The sequence below is a fragment of the Elephantulus edwardii genome, unplaced genomic scaffold, assembly GCF_000299155.1.
Source record: "Elephantulus edwardii isolate Elephantulus edwardi_28Jun2011 unplaced genomic scaffold, EleEdw1.0 scaffold00091, whole genome shotgun sequence".
NCBI lineage: Eukaryota > Metazoa > Chordata > Mammalia > Macroscelidea > Macroscelididae > Elephantulus > Elephantulus edwardii.
In genome coordinates this window covers 4280478-4291443 of record NW_006399841.1, presented here as the reverse complement: position 1 = coordinate 4291443, position 10966 = coordinate 4280478, and positions in this window count along the sequence as shown.

The following is a 10966-nucleotide window of genomic DNA, read 5'->3' as shown; positions in this document are numbered from 1 at the left end:
TTCTCAGTTTCAGCAAGCAGGGTTGTGTCATCTGCATAACGCAGATTGTTAATAGATCTTCCACCAATCCTGATGCCACAATTCTCCTCATAGAGATGTCATAGAGATGGGGATACTCGGGCTAAAATCCGTTCTGAGAACAGGACCTGCTTCACTCTTCAGCACTCAGACGGACCAGGTAAAATGGTACAGGTCAACACTGATGCGGTCCAGTACTGAAAGTGTAAATTTACAAACAAGAAGCAAGTCATCTCTCTGTCCCACTACTTACCAAACAGTGAAACAAATCTCGTTTTATGATCCTACTGTGTGTATGAAGCAGAGATTTTTATGGAGTGTTAGGGTTGTTTGTTTGTTTGTTGTTATTGGTTTGTTTGTTTTTTTAAAGTAGGTATTTCACGCTATTTTAATCCCAAATTTTTCATTCCATCCATCCATTCATTTGTTGAGGTGGTTCTGATCCAAGAATCTAGATGAAATGACTTGATCTTAAAAATAATCAAAAAATTAATGGAAGTCTTTTCTTTATTTCTTCTACTTTTTACATTTTATACGGAGGAGGACAATCCTTGAGCCTCGTTCTGTGATAAACAGACCACTTGTAACTAACAAACATGTTGTGTGTATTAAACTTCTACTTCCCTCTCTGCATGCCATATTTTATCAATTTTAAATGTCATTAATTTGTATTAGATGACCCTAGCTCGTTAGGTACTCTTGAGTCAAGTCCAACCCATAGAAATCCCATGAACAACAGATCTGCATCATGTTCTATAATGCGCCATCCTCATACTTCCTGACACATTAGAGCCCACTGAGGCAGTCACCATGTCAATCCACCTGGCCGAGGGTCTTCCTCTCCTTCACCAACCCTCAACCTTTCTGAGCATCATATCCCTCTCCAAGGAATAGCCCCCTCCTAGCAAAATGCCCAAAGTATGTGAGGCAACGCCTCCACATCCTTACCTCCAAAGAGCACTCTGGCTGCACCCTCTCCAAGACATATGTGTTTGTTCCTTTGACCATCCATGGAATGTTTAGCACTCTTTTCCAACATCACAGCTCAAAGGCATCAACTCTTATTCTATCATCCTTATTCATTGTCCAGTTCTCAGATGCATAGCAAATGATCAGGAAGACCATGGCCTGAATCAGACGTACCTACCTTAGTTCTCAAACTGACATCATCACTCCTCAATAATTTGGAGAGGTCCTTAGTTTCAGGCTTTCCAAGGGAAATACGTCTCCTGATCCTGATGCTGGTACCAAGGTTGTTAATTGTGGATCCAAGTAAGATGAAGTTGTTGAGAGTTTCCATCTTTTACTTATGTATGTATGTATGTATGTATGTATGTATGTATGTATGTATGTATGTATCTTGATGTTGTCTATCTGTTCAGTGGTAAAAATCATAAAAATCTTTGTTTTCTTGACACTGAGATGCAATCCGTATTGAAGGCTGTATTCTTTGGTTCTCTGCAAGAAGTGCTTCAAGTCCTCCTCACTTTGAGCAAGCAAGGTCATGTCATCTGCATAATACAGATTATTGAAGAGCGCACTCCGGTTCTTAGGCCACATTCCTCTTCATAGAATCCAGCTTCTCAAATCATTTGCTTGCACAGATTAAGTAAGCATGGAGAGAGAATACAACACCTGACGATCAAGTGTAAGTTGTTTGGTCTTTTTTGTTTAATTAGTGATCAGGGGTGAGCTATTTGGTAATTTTTATTTAATTAAGACTCAGTTATGGGCTGAAAGCCTCTGGACCCAGTGGGTTGGCCTTTGTGATTAAAAGTTGGTTAGGCCCGAGGACCACAGGAGCAAGGCCCTAGTGTAAAGACTGATTTGTAATTACAGTGACAAACTAAATTGTCAATTATTGTGTGTGAGGAGAACACTGTTCTAATTGGTAAAGCACTTGTTACTTATCTGTCAATTTGCTGTACTGAGATAACTTATAGATTGCTGTGACACTGAAAGCTACACTACTGGTTTGTTTAATGCCACAAAGGTTACCCATAATGGACAGGTTTTACTAGCGCTCCCAGATTAAGACAGACTAGAAAGCAGGATTGGCCATCCACTTCTTAAGTAATAGGTCACTGAAAACCCTATGAACAGGAGAGGACCCTGACTTTGGTCAAGAGAATTCTGGGGGACTAGTGGGTAAGGTCGCTATGAGTCGCAAGCGACTCGATGGCACGTAACAACAACAACAACAGTGGGTAAGGAGTTACACAGCATACTTAAAGGCTAGGGGTTTGAATCTTCCCACCATTCTAAGGGAGAGAGAATGCATGGTCTCATCCTGCATAATTTATAGCCTCTGAAAACTCACTGGAGGGTGAGCTATGGCACTTGGTTCAGATACAGCAATGAGGAAGAGAGAAACTAAGCAGCCATATTTTGGTTGTCCTAAACTACATGCCTCTGGAAAGTCTATAAACCCGGAGAAATGATGATGGTTATAGAAAGGCTTCAGGCCTTTGCTTATTTTCTGTTTATATATGATGTCTTCCCTCATGAGTACTCAGTCTATATGGTGGGCAAGTCATTGAAGAAGGTAGACTCTACGAAGAAATAGTTAGCATGAGAAGAGGAGATTGAAGAAGCAGTGGAATGCTCCCAGATGAACACATCTGGGGTGGTGACAGCCAATGAGAATGCATGATTATGGAGGAATTTGGAATTACAGAGTTCATGGAGTTTGAACCATGCTTTGGTTCTTAAATTTGGTAGGGCCCAGGGACCTGGTTTTAATTATTTTTGGTCAAACATTCTTCTGGGTCCTGTAGCCCTGGTCTGTCCACTTGCTGTACAGAGGTAACTCGTGGTTTCTGTGAAGCTGAACACTGTGACACCGATGCGTCAAATGTGATAAAGGTCACCCATGGTGGACAGTGTTTGGTGGGGCTTTCCAATTAAAGCAAGCTTGGAAGCAGGAGTGGCATCCACTTCTGAAATAGCTTGCCTCTGGAAACTCTATGAACCTGGAGAAAGGATGAAAGTTATACAAGTGTTCAGGTCTTTGGTTCATAGGGTCACTATGAGTCATCTATGACTCAATGGCACTTAACAACAAGGATAAGGAAGGGTTCAGAGCTGCTGTACATAGGGTCACTATACATCACAGGTGACTCAATGCCACGTAACAACAACATACTATGACAGGTTTGGAATCAGGAGAGGCTTCCACTTCCTAAATAACATGCCTCCAGAAACTCTATGAACTTTGATAAATGTCAATAGTTGTAGAGGGGCTTCAGGTCTTTTGTTCATAGGATCACTATGAGTCATGCTAGACGCGAAGGCAATCAACAACAACAACAACAACATTCAATGATAGATCTCTTGCTTTGCCTTGTGAGATCATATTTTTCCTTAATTTATCAGTTGGGAGTTCTTCGGACCTTACAAACATTGTAATATCAAACAGTCTGTTTATGAATTTTTTAGGGATTATTTTTGCCTTCCTTTATTTTTCAAATATTTTTTTATAACTTATGCCAAAATAAACAATTTCCCTTCCCTTTCTCTCTGAGGTGACATTTAAAAAAAAATCTATTCCATTTTGTTCTCAAAGGAGAGGCATTCTAAGTAGCTGAGTCTTAACTAAAGTTTTTACTATAAGCCCAAGATGTTACTGCTCTATGCATGACTGATAAAACTCTAATTCTCTGTTATTGAGGTTCCAATTACTACAAAGAGGCTGAAATGTTGAATTTTAGCTGCTGCTTCACTTTTGGTGCTTTCATTTTCTCCTTGTATTATTTAGAGCCCTACTATCTGTTAAAATCAGGTTAATTGTATTTCATCCATTATCTTGAGGTGATTTTTAATTAACAAAGCTTTTATGATGTAGTGTCTTCTATACTTCTAAGAACAGAAACCCAGATATTTGAAATTCTGGTAAACTGAGTGATAAAGTTTGTAAATGCCCATCAATTTGGAAAGAGTATTTCAAGGACAGTGTTTGCTACTAGCAAACACATGGCTGCTATGGGAAATAACATTGAAATTGAGAAGATGGGATATAGAAACAGTACATTGTATGCATTTCAGTTTAGCAATCTTAACTATAGAGATGACGATCTCTACTTATTTCAATAGGTTATTCATCTATTAGACCTAACTTAACATTAATGCTAAAAGTGTTGGCATTAAATCATCAAGAAAATACAACATTTTGTTTAATAGTCACCACACAGAAGATGGAAGCACCATAGATTTAAAAATATTTGCTTCTGAAAAAAAATGTTTTGAAATAAATTTAAATGCTGTGTAATTAGAGAGCACGACTAAAAACAATACCAAAATAATAATGACTACCTGTCATTGAATTTCTAACAGATATCAGGTTCTATGCATTTTGTCTAATTCTTACAGCGTTAGATTAATTCTTGCAATGAATCTGCAAGATAAGGACTATGATATTTCTTTTATAATAAGGACATTAAAGCCACACAATTAGTAAGTGGGTGAGACAAAAATGACAGCTTCTCTGCTCTTTCTGTTTTGCCACATCACTGTCTTTTTCTATCTAGGGAAACTTGCCATTCCGTTCTCAGAACGTCCACCTTTTGGCCGGGAGAACTCTTGACGTTCGAGGAGGAGGCAGGACAGCCTGCTCGCATGTCTTTCTTTTGTCCCCTGTTTGGTGACCTCTTGCTCACAGGTTCCCAGAATAGTCAGATCCTCATTTCTGGAAGACATTGTGATGGAGATGTTTTGGCACAGTTGTCAAATTGGTGGCATAAAACCGGTGGGAAAATGAAGAAGGGGAACAGGCTAGTGAGCTTTAAAAATTATTAAAAGAGTAACAAACAGGAGGGACACATTTTCAAATATGATAATTCTGTCTGGACAAAGAACAAATGCTCCCTGACTCCCCATGGAAATGATGATTTTTAAAAGTGGACGGAGGAGCTTCAGATAATTATTTAGTCCTTTTAAATATGTATGAGTTCCAGTGTGCTACATACATTTTAAAAGACAGTTGACAACTGCAGCATATATCATCTTGTTCCCTCTGCAAGCTAAAAATAGTTTCTCCTTTCTTTAATGTAAAAACAATGCTTTCAGATTGTGAGGCCTGAAATAAGACACTGTAAAGAACTAATTTACAGGCATGGTGGTAAAAAAGGTTAGGAGAAATTCTAGTAAACTTTCAGATGAGTTATCTGACCTGCCACTTCTGAGAGTGAGAAGAGACACAACATAGAAAGAGAGAGGCTAGTCCTAAGCAGTGGCAAAGGCTCAGAGCTAGACTTTGAGGACCTGAGGTTAAGGCTGCCAGTCTCCACAGCTGATACTCTGGAGTAGAAGGAATGAGGGCGGTCACAACTGAGAGGATTCAACTTATTATTGATTCAGATAGAAGATTTATGCTTGAAATTAAAAAGCCAAAGTTATTGATTCAGATAGAAGATTTATGCTTGGGATTAAAAAACCAAAGTATTGGCAAGAAAGAGAGAATAAGAATGGAAAGCGGTAGGACCATCAACAAGCAAGTCTCGAGCCATTATTATCTCCAGCAGCACTCTTGGGAATGTTCTCTGCTTGTTAGAGGCAAATGCAGATGTGTAGATAGTTGTGCTTTGGTGACTTCATGGAACAACTGGTCACCCCCATATGCATTGTCTTATTGACTTAAGGTGTCTTGGATGAGATTGTGCCCGGGCCAGATCCACTTTACCTGTCACTCCCCATCTACCTTAGATACGACTGCTATTGTTCCGTTCTCACCCCTTTGTCCAGAAAATCTCCTTATGCATAATCGGAACTGCCTTGCCTGACTACGCACTCTTTTTTTTCTTACTAGTCTATTTACAAAATTCTAATACAGATTCAAACATTTTTTTTCAGTTTCTCTCATTCCCCCATCCATCAAATTGTACAACCCAATGATTAATCGCCTCTTCCCCCTGCACCTCCACATCAGTCTGCTCCCAGCCTCTCCCACCCCTCCTGGATCCTTATACTCATTCTGCAATAACGGTCTTATACACTATTTATCCTTGTGGGACTGAGTTAGTTCACTGATGATAATGCTCTCCAGTTCCTCCCAAGTTAGGTAATACTTTACAAAGTTAGTGAAGTAATATTGACTACTCATTCTTTGAGTAAGAACTCGACAGATTAACACAGAACCAGAGCATTTCACTGAGCATTTAACTTATTTCAATGTGGGGCCAAGTACAAAGTGGAATTGATGCTTCAAAACTTCACATGAGATCCAGCTAAAGGCCAGCTCATCCTTGATGATTTCCTTCTGCTGCCTCGTCTTATGACCTTTGCTTTTCATTTCTTTAGTTCACCTAAGAGAACACATTCACTCGATCTTCTGAATGAAGCCCCCCAACTCAGGCCTGTTCCTAAGGAACCCAACATAAATCAAAAGAATAAAGAAAGCCCTTTTTTTCTGTCAGCCCAGTGTTGTTGTTGATAAGTGTCACTGAATTGTAGATGACTCATAGCAATCCTATAAACCAAAGACCTGAGCACTGTTCATGGAGTTTCTAGAGGCAAGCCATTTCGGAAGTGGACGCCACTCCTGCTTCCAAGCTTGTTTTAACTGGGAAGCTCCACCAAACACTGTCCACCATGGGTAACCATTATTGCATTTGGCACATCAGTGTCACAATGTTTAGCATCACGGCAACCACAAGTTACCTCTGTACGGCAAATGGACAGACCAGTGCTATACAACTTAGAAGAATGTTTGACAAAAACCCATGTAAACCAAGCTTGAGGGCAACAGATTAAAATCACCCACCTTGGCTTTGGTACCATAACTTTCTGTTCTCTAGGCCAACATAGCTCTTTATGTTATCAGCCCAATAGGAAAGTGAAATCTAAAAAGCGGGGAGTAGCTTCTTTCTCATTATGCCAAGTATGACCATGGCTTTGATGTTTTTAGAGGACTTATATGGTCCCCCGGCAGACTAGAGCTGCAGTTCAGTGAACTGAACTGTTCTCCATGTCTAGGGTGACTTTGTCCTCTTGACATGGGCCATGTCATGCTTTTGAGGCCCATTCTCATGCCACTATCTTGGAGAATGTTTTCAGCTCCTCTTCCCTACCCTTGGTAATCCTCATTCTCCTTCATCAGGGCTTCCATGAGGGTTGCATTGCTCTGTTGGCGGCATGTAATCATGTGTCGTCAGGTTCACTTTACGTTTTGAGTGCTCATAAATGCCCAAGCTCTCTTTGACTGGCGTGGAGGAGGGGCTATGATACTCTATACCTGATAGTTTGCTTCTGAGAGTAGTAATTCCTGTTGTTCTATCTTCTACTACTCAGGACATCATGCTCTCCATTCACCGTCTATATCACTTTGTCTGAGGATGGCAAGAATGTCCCAGTGCCAACAGTCATTACATTGAGTCTGTCTAGAAGTGGTGCTTCTAGGAGGGTCTCTCTCATGGCTGGTGTAATAATAGAATAGCACAGGGATCATCCTGAGGCTTCAGAGTCCCCTCTCCAGGCCAACCTCGTGACACGAACCATCTTTGCTAAATTCTGCACTGAGGTATACAAATAAGTCATTAAAAGAGATAGCAGGCCTCAGATACAGCTTAAAAGTTACTAAGCTACCATGTTGCCATGGTAACTACCCATGGAGAAGCTTCCAGCCTAGGAAGGTCTTAATCATGGGATGATCTATCTATAGCTGGGTCAATTGGGAAGATGGCTGGCAGGGAGGTAACTTATACAGATGTCATTAATCTGGTGATGTGTGCTGATAAAAAATGCACATACCTATTGACAGGTATACAGAGTCACATTGAATCATAGAATACAATTAAGAGTAGAGGAAATTTGCCCATTTAGGTCTGATTTCTGAGTCTCTTTGTAAGGAGTAATGGAAGGAAAAAAATCCCTTACAAGTAGCTCAACTTGGCTCCGTGAGTTTCACTTGATTCACAGGAAGTGACTGGCTCTTGTTGCTATTCCGCCTTCTCAAGCTTTGCTCGAGAGTCCGGAACTAGAAATCTCTTGTCTCAAGTTGAGTATTACTTAGTCCGTATCAGGCATTTAGTGCCTAGACCCAACGTGATGGGAAGGTTTGCGTTCACTACAGAGACACACCTTAGGTTCAGGATACTACTCACTGACGGATATGTGAAACTCCAACAAGCTCAGTGTATTGTTAACCCTGCCTGGAGTGAAGAAGTGGTCAGACTCAGCCTCGGCTGCTTGGTCCACACACAGTCTTATTGAGATTGGCCAGAAAACTGGGAGAAGAGAATTTTTTTTTATTTTTATTTTTTAGGTAATGGAGGTCTTTATTGGTCGCTGAATACTTGAACTCATAGTTTTAAAGACAGGTGAAAAGTTTTCAGTGCTAGAAGTTCAAATGTCCAAAGTTCTCAGTGACTTAAAGTTTGATATTTGTAATGTAATTTGTGCAAATATGATTCACAAGTTTGTTGGATCACATGTTAGCACCAGGCAGCCATGTCTTCCTGAGCTGAGTAAACTTCAGTAGGGAACCTCTACTCTCTCAGTCCCTTGGAACTAGCAAAACACTATTTGGAAATGCACCTTCAGCCATAGTTCATACTGAAAAAGAGAAAGTAAATTACTTCACATCTGAACAGCTTCATGAAATCTCAACGCTAAGAGATTATTTTTAACAGACTTGATCTTTGTAGTGAGAATGGCTGGACCCTCAAATAGCTCATTAGTTTCTGTTGTTAAGATACGTCTACATAGGCTTCTGATGTAAGCTTTGTACATAACTAAACAGAGTCTTGATAGTAGACATTGTTAATGCAAATAAAATAACAAATTTTTAAGAGGTGGTAATTGTAAGAGAAGGGGCTCGAGGGAAGACGTTGTTCTTACGCTGCTGGAAACAATTAAAAGAGTGCTATTCCACACACTGTTCATGAAATCCGAGGCGGTGTTTCTCTGTGGAGCCTCATCATCTTTGCCTCCAAAGAGCACTCTGGCTGCACCCTCCCCAAGGCATATTTGTTCTTTTGACCGTGCGTGAGTTGTTTAATGCTCTTTCCCAACATTGCAGCTCAAAGGCATCACCTCTCACTCTATCATCCTTATTCATTGTCCAGCTCTCAGATGCATAGCAAGTGACCAGAAAAACCATGGCCTGGATCAGATGCACCTTAGCCTTCAAACTGACATCATTACTCCTCAGGAATTTGGAGAGGTCTCTAATTGCAGACTTTCCCAGTGCAATACATTATCTGATTTCCTGTCTCCTAGTACCAAGGATGTTAATAGTGGATCCAAGTAAGATGAAATTGTTGACAGTTTCAATCTTTTCTCTATCATGACGCTGCTTATCAGTCAAGTGGTAAGAATCTGTAGAGACTGTATTATTTATTAGGTTTTAAGCATGTAATGTTTAGGCTACTTCTTCTTCACTTGTGCACATGGTTTAATGATGCTCATACTTTAGAGTTGTTGTTATGTGCCATCACGTTGCCTGCAACTTATAGTGACCCTATGCACAACAGCCCTAAACCCTGCTCTATCCTGTGCCAATCTCACCATCTCCAACACACCTACCCCCATTACCCTAGTCAGTGAATCAATTCACCTCATAGAGGGTCTTCCTCTCCTGCACTCTCCCTTCACCCTCCCAAGCATGACATTCCTCTCTAAGGACTGGTCCCTCCTTGCAACATGTCCAAAGTATGTCAGACAAAGCTTCACCATCTTTGCCTCCAAGGAGCAACCTGTTTAATCCTTTCCAGGATGAACCTTTTCATTTTCTTAGCAGTCTATGGTACATTCAATACTCTTCTCCAGCACCACAGCTCAAAGGTATCAATTCTCCTTCTATCCTTCTTAGTCATTGTCCAACTTATTGTGTGGGAAAAGGGAATCATTTACAGAAATAGACTTAATGTTCTATCATCTGCAGAGTTAAAAATTTGCAGCTGTTTAATGAGCATCTATTATCTGTTCTCATTGTCAGAACGTCGGCGCTAACAGAACCCTTCAGCGTGTTTCTGAGGCTGAAAATCACACGGAAGAAGATTGCATCTCTTTCTTCAGCAAAACAGCTGTTGGATTTGAGAGAGGTAGGCATTTAAATTAACAGTGTAACTACCAACGGAGACTATTCATTAAAGTGGTGGTATTGAGACCAACATCACCAGCGATACCCTCTGACTGCTCATGGTCCTGTCTGAGAGGGATTGGGAAGTAATGAGAAGGGAACGCACTGCAGGCTTCTGCAGTCAGAGCACAGGCCAATCAGAGCATGCTTCATGCTGGCTGGCCATCGGCTCCTGTATCGATTACACCCGAAGGCACCCTGTAAGGCAGGCCTACTCCTGATCCAGCGTTATCACTGAGTTAGAATCAATTTGCATGAAGCCTCCATGGCACAGCAATTATGTGTTCAGGTTGTAATTGAAAAGTTGAAAGTTCAAATTCACCCAGAGGTTCTTAGGGAGAAAATAATTTGACTCAGGTTGACTTTCTTTTTTTCTCTCCCTCCTTATCACCACTGAAAGAAGTAATTTTGGTTTCAGAGTCTAAATGAAATCATTGGGATTGACCTTTTGCAGACCTACTATTAGAGCAAATGTTTTCTTTCCTAAGTATCATAAGAGATTTTTCACAAGTCCAATTAGAACTCTTTCTATTGCCGCCCAGTACTAAAGTACAGATTTCTAATGTGTTTCCCCCTATATGATTTAAGAACAAAGTCTTCGGATGTCTGGATGGGTTCACAGTGTAGACCCTTCTCTTAAGATTAAAAACAATATCCTTGCTTCTGAAAAGCCAGCTCGCTAGTGGGGGGAAAATGATATTCTCTCCCAGCAGGCAGTAAAAAGGCTGACTAGTGGGCTAAGCCTTCCAGCTCTGCCTTGGGAAGCTGGGGGCTGCCCTGGTGGGTATGTGTGCAGCATGCCATCCCCTACGCCACAAATCACACCCGGAGGCAAAAAGGCTGAGCATTCAAAGTCATCCGTGGTCCTGACTG